Source organism: Vitis riparia, chromosome 7 (genome assembly GCF_004353265.1).
Source record: "Vitis riparia cultivar Riparia Gloire de Montpellier isolate 1030 chromosome 7, EGFV_Vit.rip_1.0, whole genome shotgun sequence".
NCBI classification, from domain to species: Eukaryota; Viridiplantae; Streptophyta; class Magnoliopsida; order Vitales; family Vitaceae; genus Vitis; species Vitis riparia.
In genome coordinates this window covers 17,230,080-17,246,504 of record NC_048437.1, presented here as the reverse complement: position 1 = coordinate 17,246,504, position 16,425 = coordinate 17,230,080, and the positions used below count along the sequence as shown (strand labels likewise).

The window sequence follows — 16,425 nt, the reverse complement described above, 5'->3', positions numbered from 1 at the left end:
GTGTATAAGAAGAAAGAAGCAGTTTTAGAAAAAATGGTGAAAAGCTCAAAGCTTGTTTAGTAGCAAAGGGCTACTCATAGAGGAAAGGGGTTGACTATGATGATATTTTTCCCCCCATGGTCAGACACACTTCCATTAGGATAGTGTTGGGTTTGGTAGCACATTTTGACATGCAGTTGGAGCAAATGGATGTAAAAACAGCTTTTCTTCAAGGTGATTTTGGAGGATTTGGTCTATATGGTACAACCAAAAGGGTTTATTCAACCTAAATAGGAGCACTTGGTTTGTAAATTGAGGAAATCACTTTATGGGTTGAAACAGTCCCCAAGGTAGTGGTACAAGTGATTTGACTCCTACATGATCAGGATTGGCTACAAGAGAAGCGAGTATGGTTTTTATGTTTATGTAAAGAGCCTAAATGATGATTCATTTATTTTTTCATTACTCTATGTGGATGATATGTTAATTGTTGCAAAAAGTATGATTGAGGTTAATAAGTTGAAGTTTTTTTGAGTAAGGAGTTTGACATGAAGGATTTAGGTGTGGCCAAGAAGATTCTTAGGATGGAGATTCACAGAGATAGAGCTTTAGGGAGATTATGGTTATCTCAGCATAGCTATGTCAAGAGAGTGTTGGAGAAGTTCAACATGGATAATGCAAAACCAGTAAGTACACCTTTGGCGAATCATTTTAGATTGTCTACTAATTAGTGCCCAAAGACAAATGATGAAGTGAAAGACATGTCAAAGGTTCCATATGCAAGTGTAGTGGGATGCTTGATGAATGCTATGGTTTGTACAGGACCATATTTTTCACATGTTGTTAGTGTGGTGAGTAAGTTTTTATCAAATCTGAGAAGATTACATTGGGTTGCAGTCAAGTGGATTTTTAGATACTTAAGGGGTACTATAGACTATGGCATCATGTTTTGTAGACAACAGAGTGATCTTTCAGTTAAGGGATATGTTGATGAATACTATGCAAGTGACTTGGATGACAGGAGGTCTACCACAGATTATGTATTCACCCTTGGTAGGGGACCTATTTGTTGGAAGTCTATGATACCGTCTCTAGTTGCACTATCTACTACTAAGTTAGAATATATGGCAATAGCTGAGGCTGCAAAGAAATCATTGTGGCTTATAGGTTTTGTCAAGGAGTTGGGTATTCAGCAAGGTGGAGTTCAATTATATTGTGACAATCATAGTGCCATTTATTTGGTAAAGAACCATGTGTATCATGCAAAGACCAAACACATAGATGTGAGGTTTCACAAGATCAAGGAATTGGTTTCTTCTGGTGAATTGTTACTTGAGAAGGTTCACACCTCTGAGAATGCAGTACACCTATTGACAAAGCCTCTTACCATAGAAAAGTTCAAGCATTGATTGAACTTGATTAATGTCTCCAGATGTTAGATAGGAGATGCCCCAACCTATTGTCCTAGGTGGAGTTATAAGCTATATTTCTCGTTTTTTTAAGAGGGTGAATATTCGCCAAGGTGCAGATTGTTGTAGTATGTGGCTCATATTGAGTGAAAGACATATATGGAGAAAAAAGGGCAAATGCTTAAGGAACGACGACATTTGCCATTTAAGCTTGTATTTTTATTGTTAAGGGCAAACGATAGGTTGGGTGGGTGTAGGGGGCAATCCCCTCCCCCCCCCCCCCCCCGGCAGTATGGTTTAGGGGTATTTTTGTAATTTCAATACCTAAGGATTAGTATAAATACCCTTTTATGTAACCCTAATTTTTGATATAGTGAAAGTCTTCCTTCCTGTTCCCATGGACATAGGCAATCTACCGAACCATGTTAAATATGTGTGTTTTCTTTTGTTTTTCTCTAATTTCTTCACTAGGAATCATTGCAAGAAAATCAACAAAACAAGATTTACTTTAACTATTCGGTTCCAAATGGATTTGTTTCAGAGTAGGTATTTCAAGAGAAGGATTTTCTAACACTAACAAACCTGTATCTATGAAGGACGATGTGTGCGATGGGTATGAGAAATATCTAGGGCGTGCAATGCAAAACCCACCCACTTGCAGGACTAGAAAAGACGAATTCATGAAGCAATCGGTTCGCATATTAGGATCACCATCATCAATAAAAGAAAATTCAAGCTTGGGCCTTAGTGATTGTCAAGCTATATGCAGGTATGATTGTTCTTGTACTACTTGCAATACTATATACCAATGGAAATGGATGTTGGTTTGGAGTACAAAATTTACACAAGCTCACGTAGGTGATGCAAATTAGTAGGAACTCTATGTTTATCCTCATCATAAGTTACGGGTAAGAGTTTCTCTGTATTTTGTATTCCTTAAAGTAACCAAAGCAAAGTAGTTGATGAATCCAACGTTTTTACCGAATTTACAACCCTAATAGGTGATAAAAAAAATTCAAAATACCAATCGAGGAGCTATATCAAGACCATAAAAGACCCTTGATCTTTCTCTTTCTCTTTCACTCAATTCCGCTCTAAGCCTCTAACCATAAAATTTATCAACTTCTATTTATGTAGGGAACAATTGGTGGATATGGGTCATTATTGCAGGAGTGGTACTTGTGGTCTTCTAACTTATAGGCTCCTTATACTATTTAAGGAGAAAATCTAGAGGTACTATTTTTTTTAACTTTTGTTGATGATAGTAATGCCATTTGTTAATGGGTTGGATAATTGAACTTGCGACTTGTGGAATAATGGGGGAAAGAGAAATGGAGGAAGCTATGCTGCATGAATTGACAACTTCAAATAGCTTTAGTGATTCAAAAGATGTTGAACATGATGAAAAGAGGGGGGCTCATGATCTCAAACCGTTCAGTTTTGATTCTATTGTGGCTGCCACTAATAACTTTTCATCTGAAAATAAGCTTGGAAATAGTGGTTTTGGCCCGGTTTATATGGTAATTATAAATTCATTAAGCCATGTCATGTAATAGGAATAGGGCATTCTTTGTTTTAGTACCTCAATTAAAGCTTCCTTATGGATTATGGCTTATTTTTTGCATGGGAAACTACCCGAGGGGCAAAAAATAACAGTGAAGAGAATTTCAAGGGGCACTAGACAAGGATTGGTGGAGTTAAAAAATGAGATTATACTGATTGCCAAACTCCAACACATGAATCTTGTTAGACTTTTGGGTAGCTACATCAAGGGAGAAGAAAGATGTTAATCTATGAGCTCATGCCCAACAAAAGCTTGGACTTCTTCCTCTTTGGTTTGAATACTTACCTTTTTTTCTTCCTTTTATCCGCATAACTTTTTCTCATGTTCTTATCTTTTTCTTCTTGAAACAATATTCTAGTTGAGTTATGTTCACCCAAATTTTCAGATATTGTTAGAAGAACAATATTGGACTGGAAAAGATGTCATAATATCATTGAGGGGATTGCATAAGGACTTCTTTACTTGCATAAATATTCAAGACTAAGAATTATCCATAGAGATCTAAAAGTAAGTAACATCCTACTTGATCATGACTTGAACCCCAAAATTTCTGATTTTGGCATGGCTAGAATTTTTGGGCAAAATGCATTAGAAGCAAATACAAATAAGATTGTTGGAACATAGTAAGCATGACTCATCTTTATCTATCTGCTTTCTTTTTCAATCTAATGTTCTGAACCTTCTATTGTGGATGCAGTGGTTACATGCCACCCGAGTATGCCATGGAAGGAATTTTCTCAGTGAGATCATATGTTTATAGCTTTGGGGTCCTACTATTGGTGTAACACCCTAAAATTAACTTTAAGGGCAAAAAAATAATTTAGAAATTAATTAATTAAACTCATTAAGGGTAAAAGAGTCATTTTACAATCAATAATTTTAGGTATAAATTAAATTTTCCTCTTGTCTTTTTTATTTAGAAAACCCTATTAACCAAAAATCAAAGAATTGAAGAACGTAGGCCTGAAGGTTTGAAGGTCTAGGGTTTGAAGTTCAAATTTTTCTAGGTAAGATTCTAACCCTAGATTAATATATTGGATTCATTACTTAGTTTTGAACACATTAGATGTTCTTTGAAAATTTTTAATTTAGATTAGGGCTCGTTTGTTTTAAATTTTTTTAAGATCAAAATATTAGAAACTTAAGATTATAGGTTAATTTATTTTTGGAAATTGGGAAATTTTAAGTTTTTAGATGAAAGAGAGAGAGAGAGAGAGAGAGAATCGTGACTTCTAAAGGATGGAGGTGTGTTATAATTTATACACATATAAAGGTTTTGATGCACTGTATGTTGGGGTGTCAATTTGTAAGGAAAAAAAGAATAAATAAATGAAATAAAACTATGTGCAAGAAATTGGTTAAAGTGGAATCGTTTCGCTGGAGTAATAGAGTTGAATTTTTGTAGTTGGTGGGATGCAGGGTATTGAAAAGAATATATATGTATGTTGATAATAATAATAATAATAGGTTTGTAGTTCTTATACTCAATAATAGCTAGAAAATGTAGGGTTTACGGATTTATGGAAGTGTAAAAGAAAGTAACAGTAAAAAATGAATGCATAGAAAAAAAATTGAAAGTGCATGTTGTGCATGTACATGTAGGTGTGTTAGGCTAAAGAAAAATAATAATAAAAATAAAGTAGGATGCATGTGCATTGGATGGATGGAAAAAAGGCATTGGAAATCAATGTAGAAATTTTACTTAGGATTGTTAAACCTATAATTACAAATGTATAGTAATAGTTATTTCTTTATGTTATGTTAGGTGAAGAGTAGATTTTCCAGAATTGTTTTTCCTCCAAGGTTTTTGAGGACTTCTTTTGAGGTAAGGGAAATTAATGCAAATTTTGTAAAAGAAAATAATTTTCTTTTTATATTGTATTTTGAAATGAGTAAAAATATTATTTTTATTTTTTTCATGCATGGATCAAATATATGTTTTGCATAAAAAAAAAATATTTAAGCAATTTCTTTGTTTATGAAAAATGAAAATTGTGGAGATATGATATACTGCTTTTGTAAGTTGAATAAATAAAATAAAGAATTTGACTATGATTTCTTCGGCCATTGTCAATGGGATATAATAGTTGACTTTTCAGGCCTTGTCAACAGGATATAATAGTTGACCTTTACATTTTCATGGTGGGGAATGTAATAGATTTGGACCCCAGCCTCTAGGGGTTTAGTTAGAGATTACTAATACTAGTAGTATTTGGTTTTGTCTATCTTAAAAGGAACAATTGAGGTTAGCCACCCATTTGTAAAGTCCCACTTAACTAGGCACTATTTGTTATTTAATAACCTGAGTTAAGACAATTGAAACATATTTGATTTGAAATGGATATGAAATGATTTTTCTATATATGAAAATGTTTGGTTGAACAGTTTAAATGTATTAGCATGTTTAACTCAAAAGTTTTATAAAAAGAGTATATGTTATATTTCCTATTTGTAAGTGTAATTGAAAATATTTTATCCATGAAATTGTGTTAATGTTCCTTATTAGGATTTGAGTTTATCCCCCTTTGTTGATAATTTTCCATGTACCCTCAATTCGAGCGAGAAGTGATGGTTAGGATGGAAAATTGGCTTGTTAGGACATTTGTTTAGATGTTAAAATTTATTTCCTTTTTGAATTATTTGAGTTTGGAGTTATTTGGACAATAACACTTAGGTTGATGTGTTAGTTTTTATAAATTGATATCTGGAGATTTTAAAATTTATTTATTTTACTACTCTGAACAGCAATTTGGTAGTTGGAAATTTCCAATTATAAGATGAAAGTTTGTGTCGTTTCCACTTTGAGCCTTCGAGCTTGAGGTGTGAAATGACTGTCATGCCCTTGGAGTGGGTTTTGGGGCGTGACAATCGAAGATGGTGATCGGCCGGAAGAACAAAAGCTTTTATCATAATCACAGTGTCATTGCCATAAAACCTGGCAGGATATGTAAGTCTGTTATATCTCATATTTATCTCTACATTATTATCAACAACACACGGTGTAACCTTCCAAAATTTTCACACCAACCTCGTTAGTAAATCAACCCTAAAATGAACTAGAAACAGGCTTGGGAGTTATGGAAAAAAGGTACTAGTTTGGAGCTAGTGAATCAAATGCTAGAGGATTCCTACTCAATGACCTAAATGTTGAGATGCATTCATATTGCTCTCTTGTGTGTACAGGAGAGTGCAACAAATAGGCTTACAATGTTAGTTGTTATCTCCATGCTCACCAACAAAACTGTGCCCCTACCAAACCTAAATCTACCCGCATTTTCCACTCATCATAAAGTGTTAGAGCTAGATTCACACAAAGACAAGCCAGAGAGCTGTTCTAGAAGTGTAACTATTTCAAAGATGGAAGCTCAGTAAAGAAGAGAATTTTAGAGGGGAAAGGGAACCTAGAGAACAACAGTTTTTATCCTAACCTATCAGCAATTTGTCTAGATTGATTTGTTTTGACATCATATACTTTTTAGATATATAATCAACTAGGTTTCCTTTAAGTTAATTTTTTTTAAAAGGTTTTTGGAATTTATCATAGTACAACAGAAGCTGATTTGGTATAATTTGAAACATAGTTTGAACCTATAGTTTGCGGCTCTATTTGCCTTTTTGTTTCCTCCATAACATATTGCAATAGATTGTATATGTTTATCTTAGCCATGGTAGGCCATTTATGTTCAGTTATTCATTTCATTATTTGGAAGGGCATAGGATGGACTATGTCATATGTTGGCATCAAACAGATGATCAAAGCTATGTTCTATGCCACACACAAAGAAAAACACTCCAGACGACCAAAGTAGAAACTATGTTTTTTTTTAGCTTCTATAGCAACTTCAAAGAATAATTCTTAAAAAATGGTAGTTGGGAAAATATTGATAGATTTACAACACTTTTTGCCACATGCAAGGTGTCTTTTCAAAAGACACCTTTCACAATTTTCAAATTCTTGATATGCATTTAAAATAATTGAATTTAAACTAAAGGTGTCGCTTCAAGAGACACTTTCTACAATTCTTGAAAATTAGATTTATACTAAAGATATCTCTTGAAAAGACACTTTCCACAATTCCACAAAATTTGATATATATTAAAGGTGTCTCTTCAAGAGACACCTTCCACAATTTGACAAATTTGAATTTATACTACAAGAGACACCTTCTATAATTCCAAAAAATTTGAATTTATAGTAAAGGTGTGTTTTGAAGAAACACTTTCCACAATTCCAAAAATTCTAATATATACTAAAGATGTCTTTTCAAGAGACACCTTCTACAATTTCACAAATTTTAATTTATATTACGTGCCTCTTAAATTTGATTTTATATTGATGGTGTCTCTTCAAAAGACACGTTCTATAATTCCAAAAAATTTGGATTTTTACTGAAGGTTTGAAGAGATACATTCCCCAATTCCACAAAATCCAATATATGCTAACATCTTCCACAATTTCACAAATTTTAATTTATATTTGTCTTTTGAATTTGATTTTATATTGAAGGTGTCTTTTCGAAAGACACCTTCTACAATTCCAAAAAATTTTGATTTATACTGAAGGTTTGAAGAGATACCTTCCTCAGTTCCACAAAATCCAATATATATTAAAGGTGTCTTTTCAAGAGACACTTTCCACAATTTCACAAATTTTAATTTATACTAGTCACTTGAATATTTTATATTGAAGGTGTATCTTGAAGAGACACCTTCTAGAATTCCCAAAAATCTAGATTTATACTAAAGGTGTCTCTTCAAGAGATACTTTCCATAATTTCACAAATTTTAATTTATACTACATGCCTCTTAAATTTGATTTTATATTGAAGATGTCTCTTGAAGAGACACCTTCTACAATTCTAAAAATTTTGATTTATACTGAAGGTGTCTCTTGAAGAAACACCTTCCACAATTCCACAAAATCCAATATATACTAAAGGTGTCTCTTGTCTTCCTTTACAATTCCAAAGAAAATGGATTTATACCGAAGGTGAAGGTGTCTCTTCAAGAGACACCTTTCACAATTTTCATACACAGTGAAAAATTTTGAATTTATACTAAAGGTATCTCTTGAAGAGACACCTTCGAAAAAAGAAAAAAAAATAAATTCTATCTTTTAATTAGTATAACCCTGTATAAAACCATATGTTTAAAGTTTGTCACTCGTATACATTATAATCAATATTTTGACATTTCAATCCAAAACCAATCAAAACAAGTAAACCAAATGTCAATTAAATCAACACCTTTCCTAAATAGTAACAATACTATTTTGTGTAAAATAAGTCCAAAATAGGTAGAATACTATAGAACTTATGTTAATAAAAAGTTAGTCAATCCAAAATATAACAAGTATAAATATACATCTTGAGTATTTGTCCAAAATAATGATATGCAAAATACTAACAGTATCTAAAATTCAAGTCATGTAGTAACATCCTCAATGTGTACCACACAAAGGAGCCTTCCTCTTCCATTGTGGATGTCCATGATACACATGTTCCACTATTGGCTCAATGGGGCTGACATGTAACCCCCCCCCCCCCCCCCCCCCCTCAATGAGCTCGACGACCATGTCTCCTACCACGTCCTCGACCACGATCATTCTTTTTTCCTCGCTCATCATCATTTGTTATATGAACTAACTCTCATCAACCAATGTAGCCTCTATCGGTTGTGGTGATGATGCAAAAAGTGGTACTACATTTGGGGTAGATGGCACCTCCATAGGTGTAATAGGAGTCTTCTCAATAGGCGGCAGGCTCATGTTAGTCGATGGTGCATCTCTAAGAACAGATGTATGCCTAGTCTCTCTTCTATGAGCCCCTCCCCCTTTAGTCCGTACTCATCCCGATCGAGCAATGGATAATATCAATTGCTGATGAGGTGGTAGACTAGTGTCAGTCGATGGTCGCACTCGGACAACAACTGGTGTATGCCTAATCTCCCTCTTATGAGGCCCTCATTATGTGGGTCGTACATCTCTTAAATAAGGTTAAAGCTATGTAGTAGCATCAACACTAAATAGAGCATCTAAGCGATCCATCTCATGTATGGCCTTTAATGTAGTAGTACACAGTCTATGAATGCGCAAATCATCTAGAGATGCAATATCATATATCTGATGTATGTTGGTAGTTTGTAAGTCAAATAGGAGATAAATTAAATTCTTATAAAAATAAAATAAATTTTAATAAAAAGATAAGACATGAGAATTACTAGTAGACCTATAATCATCTCGCCTTTAGCAATATGCTCACGCCTAGAGCTTCAACGTTGAATGTAGTCTCCATGTTGAGTAGTCCAATCAACATCATGTCTACCTCTCAAATCACATTTATGTAAGATTGACTCATTATCACATGGTTAAGGAATCCCTTGACGAAATCCAAATTGCCGCAATACTCGATCAGATCTATGCCATTCAACTATATGGAAACATATCAAAGGTGAGATAGTGCACCATAACTGGAGTACGATCTATGTTATAAGTCGATCAAGATGGTGCCTATATTGAGCTAAGACGTGCATGCTAATTGAAGTAGTACGAAACTCATCTCCCCAACTATAAAAATAAAATAACAAAGCAAAAATAAATAAATAAATCAATCATATAATTTAAGTTTATGCATGTATCCTCATAATAGTAAAATTTATGGTAATATTATAATATATACCAAATGGGCAATAGAGGTGGAGATAACTCGTCATCATATGGAGCTATATGTAAATGATGAGGTGCAATAAATGAGAACCTCTCTCATACCCATAACTGGAGCAAAATCAGTGGGCCAAATATATCATGTGTATAAATCTAAGAGGCTCGACACAACTGTCGATAAAGCCAGGCTAAACATGCATTACCCTAACTATACCTACCAACAATCTCAAAATCCTCTAGAAGGGGTAAAAAGATAAGATGCACCTTATCACTAGACTTTCCAGAAAATAGAAAACCTCTAATAAGCTATAAGATATAAGCCCTAGTATAACATCGAATAAACTCCTCATCAGCATCTAGTGCCAAAGTAAGGAAGCTCTGACCCAACCATGTAAGATAAAGGCGCTGCCCATCTATGTCTGTATCTCTAGGAGTGAGTACTAATAAAGAATAACATACATGTCTCCAATCTAGACATATGCTACCAGTAACTACAACTCCATCTACTAGTAACCCAAGAAGAATGAGAATGGCAATGTTTTGTAGTGTAATAATAATAATGATGATGATGATGATGATGATGGAATTTAAGTGTCAATTAGAACCAACAACAATTTATTCTTGGGCTACGAATTTTAATGTTAGTTTAAGACAGGTTTAAGCCTAGTTATTTAATAAATATATTTAAAACATAATAATAATAATAATAAAATATAAGAATTTAAGTGTCAATTAGGACCAATAGGAATTTATACTTGGGCTAGGAATTTAAGTGTTAATTTAATTTAAGACAGGTCTAAACCTAGTTATTTAACAAATATATTTAAATTATAATAATAAAATATAGGAATTTAAATGTCAACTAGGACTAACAAGAATTTATACTTGAGCTACAAATTCAAGTGTTAATTTAAGATAGGTCTAAACCTAGTTATTCAATAAATATATTTAAAACAAAAAATAGGAACAATTATCATAATTTTCATAACATTATTTTCTCTCGTTTTCATGAATTTTTCCTATATGATATGATTATTACCATATCAAATTGTCTAAAAAAAAACTAAATTTCATGCTTCATTCTATATGTTAGACTTGAGATTTTTATTTTTATTTTTTAAAAAACCAAATAACATAAAACACAAAACCAAAAATGTGTTATTTTGTTTCCTAAATTGTCACATGAGCCAACACCATAGCAACATCACAACTAATGGTTGTCTCAGTTAATCAATAACTGGGTCATAGTTTGAGACATAACAAATACAATGCCAATGCAACAGTTAAAATATTATTACATAGCATACAAAATCACAACAAGCTAACCCACAAGCAGAACCACAAAAATTTCAAATTTCCCACACTTTCTTGGCAACCAAACATAATCACAACAAGCGAAACCACAAAAAAAAAAAAAAAAAAACTTTCTCCATAATTTTTAGTCTACTTAGTTTTATTGTTAAAAAAAAATGAAAACTTTTTTTTTTTCAACTTTCCTACACTTTCTCAACAACCAAACATAACCACACTATTGAACATAACTACAAAACTTACAAAAAACACTTGGAGGCAATGGTGTTTCGGATTTGCACTTCACCTCCTTTCTATCGATGTTGATGCATGGAGCTCCACTCCATGGTGAGCCTGCGGGAAAATGGGTTTTGAGGTAGAGAAGAAAATGGGTTTGCTTCTCTTAAAATATAAAATACTAATTGCTTTTCTACTCTCACTCCTACATGTACACAAGTGTCGTATAATTGGAATTATTTTCCAATCTATGACATTTTAAGAATTAATTCCCCTATTAGCTATACATTTATCAAAAGTCCTAGAAAGTAGAGATAGTGTATGACACGATCCTCATTCAATTTGCACATACACCACCACTAGTTAACCAAACTTTATCCTCCATGCTTCAGGTAATCCGTAGCCAAGTTTTTCTCAAGAGACATAAGTCATTTATGGAGACATAGGTCTTCAAATTTGATGATGGGAAATGTCCACCTCTTTCTCCTAAAGTACAAGATTTTACTGAGAATCATCCATTTCTGGAGGCCATCTCCACTACCTCATCTACGCCAGCATAGAAATTCAAATCATGAAAGGCTAAAAGCCCCATGATATGGGTTCCAATATCTTCCCCCTACAAAACTTGCACCCATCCATAAAAGCTTATATATTCAAGCTGAACCTATCTCCACATCACCATGATGCTAATGTTTACTCTTTGCCCTTTTCCAGCCAAAAAGAAGATAACCTATATAAGGAACTCCTCATCGGCCACTTCTTATGATCTTCCATAGCCTTCTCCCTGCATGGTTTGAAGTATTTGGCCAAGACTGGACCCACTCAACCAAGTCTTATTTGCCTTGACCATGGCCAAGATCAAATTTGAGAATTCTATAGTTGGTAATGACTCGGTTTCAAGCCCAATAACAACTACTTAATTCAACCAACTCTAACTCCAACTCACAACTCTACTACTCAAATTCAATGAAAATAGGTGTAAACAAAATTTGAGAATATCTACATTTCTAAGAGATTCCCCTTATCAAATTTAAAAATATCCCTCAATCCATGACTAAGGATAATAATTTCCAAATGACTTATCAATCAAATTCATTTATATATATATATATATATATATATATATGTATGTATGTATGTATGCATGTATTGCATGCTGTAATTCCGATATGTCTTGATATTGGAATAATTTTGAAACATCTCACAACTAAGAGTTCTAACATCAATTTTTAGTTAGAGGTCTCATCACTTGACCGACCAAATAAATAATTACCTTTAAGAATAAATACATCTCCAAAAGTGAATTCATCTAAATTACAAATTTCAAACAAATATCCGATTACATGAATAAGACATCAAACCTAACTATGGACCCCGCATTTTGGCTCATGTGTTCCCACTTGATGGCGAAACTCTATTTTCATTTATTTATGAAAAAATGATTTATTGTTTAGAAAATGACTTGGAGTCGCCACTTATTTTTGTTTTATTTTTTTTTAAATGGTAAAAAAAAAAAAAAAAAAAAAACCCTAAGTGTGACTCCTTGTTTGAAAAAGGTGGTCTGTGAAAAACCAAATCGAGGCTCGAGGGTCAGGTTACTTATTGGGAAGGTACGGTAAAGACTGTAGCATCCCTCTAAGTCCCTTAAAAAAATGGGTCTCTACTAATAAAATGAAGCACGTGTGACAATTGATTGATTAAATGTGGATACCAAAATATGATCATACACTGGGAGCCAAAACAAAGCATGGAAAATGGTCAGAGTGATAATGGGTGCATACCTTGGCGGCAAGCGAGTAACGCACTATCATGAAATGGGGTTAGTGCATAAGAAGGAGCGTAAAATGTATCACATGCATCACCAAACAGAATATGAAATCACCAATGGCACACATGACATTTCACTCAAGTTCATTTTTATTTTAAGTAAAACTTCATTGATGTTGGGCCCCCACCAAGGCCTAATTATCTTTTATGAATTGGTCTCACAAATTTTATGATTTCAAAATTGTGAAAATTCATTCTTGCTTATATGAAATTAAGATAACCAAAAGATTATTTGAAAATTATAGTGGAATTAAAATTGTTCGAGAGAAAACTGGATTTTTGAAATTTATTTGAAAATTGGAGTCTCAAAGATTATTTGAAAATTGGAGTTGTGGAAATTAAATTTAAGAATGAGAATTTTAGAAATGAAATTTGAAAGAAATTGGAATTTTGAGATTTATTTGAGAATTGGAGATTTACAAATTAAATTTAAGAATTGAAATTTCGGAAATTAAATTTGAAAGAAATTGGAACTTTGAAAATTATTTGAGAGTTTGGAATTTTAAAAATTAAATTATGAAAATTGGGACTTTGGAAATTAAATTTGAAAGAAATTGGAATTGAAAATTATTTGAGAAGTAGAAACTATGAAAATTAAATTATATAAATTGGAATCTTGGAAATCATTCAAAGTGGAAATTTAAAAATAAATAAATAAAATGATAATAATAATAATAATAATAATAATAATAATAAATAAATAAATGTGAAAATTGGAATTTTGGAAATTGGAAATTAAGTTCGGAAATTAGAAAATTGGAATTTCAGAAAATTGAGAATTAAATTCGGAAATCAGGATTTTGAAGAATTATTTAAAGATGGAATTCTTAAAAAATAAATACGTTAAATAAAAAATAATAATAATAACGAAAATAATAACGATTAAATAAATGTGAAAATTGGGATTTTGGAAATTGGAAATTAAATCTGGAAATCGAATTTTGAAAAATTGTTTAAAGATGGAATTTTAAAAATAAATAAATAGAATAATAATAATAATAGAAATAATAATTAAATAAATGAACGTGAATATTGGAATTTTTGAAACTTGGAAATTAATTTCGAAAATCGGAATTTGAAGAATTATTTAAGGATAGAATTTTAGAAATAAATAAATAAATAAATAGAATAATATAATAACGAAAACAATAATTAAATAAATGAACATGAATATTGGAATTTTTGAAATTGGAAATTAAAGTCAGAAATCGAATTTTGAAAAATTATTTAGGGATGGAATTTTTTAAAAGTAAATAAATAAATAGAATAATAACAATAACAAGAATAATAATTAAATAAATGAATGCGAATATTGAAATTTTTGAAACTTGGAAATTAATTTCTAAAATCGGAATTTTGAAAAATCATTTAAGGATGGAATTTTAGAAATTGAACCCACCGAATCGAATGAGGACTTCACAATTGGATCCGACTTGAAGGGAACACGCCACAAGTTGGTGGAACAGGCCAACGTCGCTCGCTGTGCAACAGAGTTGTTGGAATGGATGATTCCGACGCTGCCGATAGTGGCCATGGCCACAGCCATGGTAGATTCGATGACAGTGTCCACCGGCGACACTACGCAAGGCATTGTGAGGTGGACGATGCGGCTGAGTTTGGAGCCGAGCTGGACTCTGTCAACGGTGGCTGGAATGAGGGGTTGAGGAGCGAGATTGAGAGGGTGGCAGAAGCAATGCGGTAGAGGCATGGAGGAGTGGCAACTACAGTAGCTATGAAAAATGGGATTTGAATATGAGCTAGTAAGTGGACTAGGTATGTGCCTAGGCTGTTGGGGCAGCAAGTTCAGTTCTTAAGATCATCCCATATAACCGAATACTCGAATGCTAAAATCAGTTTTTTGTAAATTCCTAGCCACCAAACGTAGGCCTAAGTAGAGAAATGCTTAACATGAATCAAAAAGTGTGGAATGAGAGCCATTTGAAGTAGTGAAACCAACCAAAAGAAGAAACCCACTTGGCCTGAAACTCAAAAATCCTAGGAACCCAAAAAAAGAAAAGAAAACAGGTGTGATTTACATACTTTTAAATATGTTCCCAACAAAATCTATGTGGGTATGCCCTGCTCTGTTCACACCCACCGAACACACTACCATATCCTTTTTTTTTTCATGTATATATGTGTTGCAAAAAAAAAAAAAAAAAAGAACGGGAAAAGGCAAAAAACAAATACAATGCACATATAACATCCAATAGAGCAAATGAGTTGATATTCAGAATGCCCCGCAGCGAATATGACAAAGAACCTCACCAGTTTTCAAGCTAAACCAAGGAAAATACACGGTTCACAATGTATGTACCTAGGGTGTCTCCTCTCAAGCCAAGCACGCTTAGCTTCTAGCGCTCCTCCCTTTTTAGCTAAAAAATCCTTTTTCTTTTCTTTAGATCACCCCCTCCTTAAAAACAAGTTCTCCAGCTCATTTTTTTTCTCCCCCCACTACTACTAGCTCTTTGCTCTTGGTTAAAAACTTGCTTCCACCAACTCCCTACTCCTGCCATCACCTTCTGAAGCTCCATCCACCACCATGGAAATGGTCACCTACTCTGCCACACGTCCCATGCAACTCGTCTATCTCCAAAGCCATCCCCCATTCTAAATGAGATTTTTAGCTCTTCCTCCTCCGGGTGTTCCGAAACAAAAAAAAAGCCCCTCTTCGATAGAAGTCACGAATGTAAGGAATATGAACACTAAAGTGAAAAGAAAGTGTGAATAGTGAGTGGAATGAAGTGAACTCTACCGAAGAAAAAGAAAGACCCCTAAAGGTATACATGTAGAACACAAAGTTGCCCAAACCATCAGAGAAACAAAAAGAGATCTAAAATCCTAAGAGAAAAGTGGATCTCTCAAAGTGCCTCTGAAGTCGTGCTAAGGATCTGGACTCCCTCTAAGATGTCTCCAAAAGTTATTCAAAGATTGAAGTCAAATTTGAGCAATAGTCAAACCACCTAGGAGCATAGAGAGGAACATATATAAAAGGAAAACTACACATGCACCATACAAGAGCACGAAGTGAGGGGCACTAATGATACAATCAAAACACAATCTATGAGCTCAAAGAGCTATATCATGCAGAAGAGAGGATGATAAGCTTTGGAAAGTCACAATTTCAAATGCCTGAAATGTGGCTCTGAACGCTAAGATTGAGATGGACGATTTCGAATAACTAAACTATGGCTATGAATGCCTGTGGGAGGAATGGCTCTCAAGGCCTATGGAAATGGTGACTCTGAACACAAAAGTGAGAAAGTGGTGGCTCTGAACACCAATGGAAGAAAATGGTGGCTTTGAATGCCTAAATCGGAAGACATGGCTCTGAACGCCTAAGCTGGAAGAGATGACTTGGAATGCCTAAAACTGGAAGAGATGGTTTTGAACGCTTAGAATTGGAAGGGTTGGCTTTGAAAGCCTAAACTGGAAAAGATGACACTGAACGCCTAAAC

The 16,425-nt window shown here is 33.5% G+C and overlaps 1 pseudogene; it reads left to right on the top strand.

Moving 5' to 3' along the window:
• Positions 1-2,704: 2,704 nt before the first annotated feature.
• LOC117918101 lies at positions 2,705-14,631 on the top strand (annotated as a pseudogene).
• Positions 14,632-16,425: the final 1,794 nt, after the last annotated feature.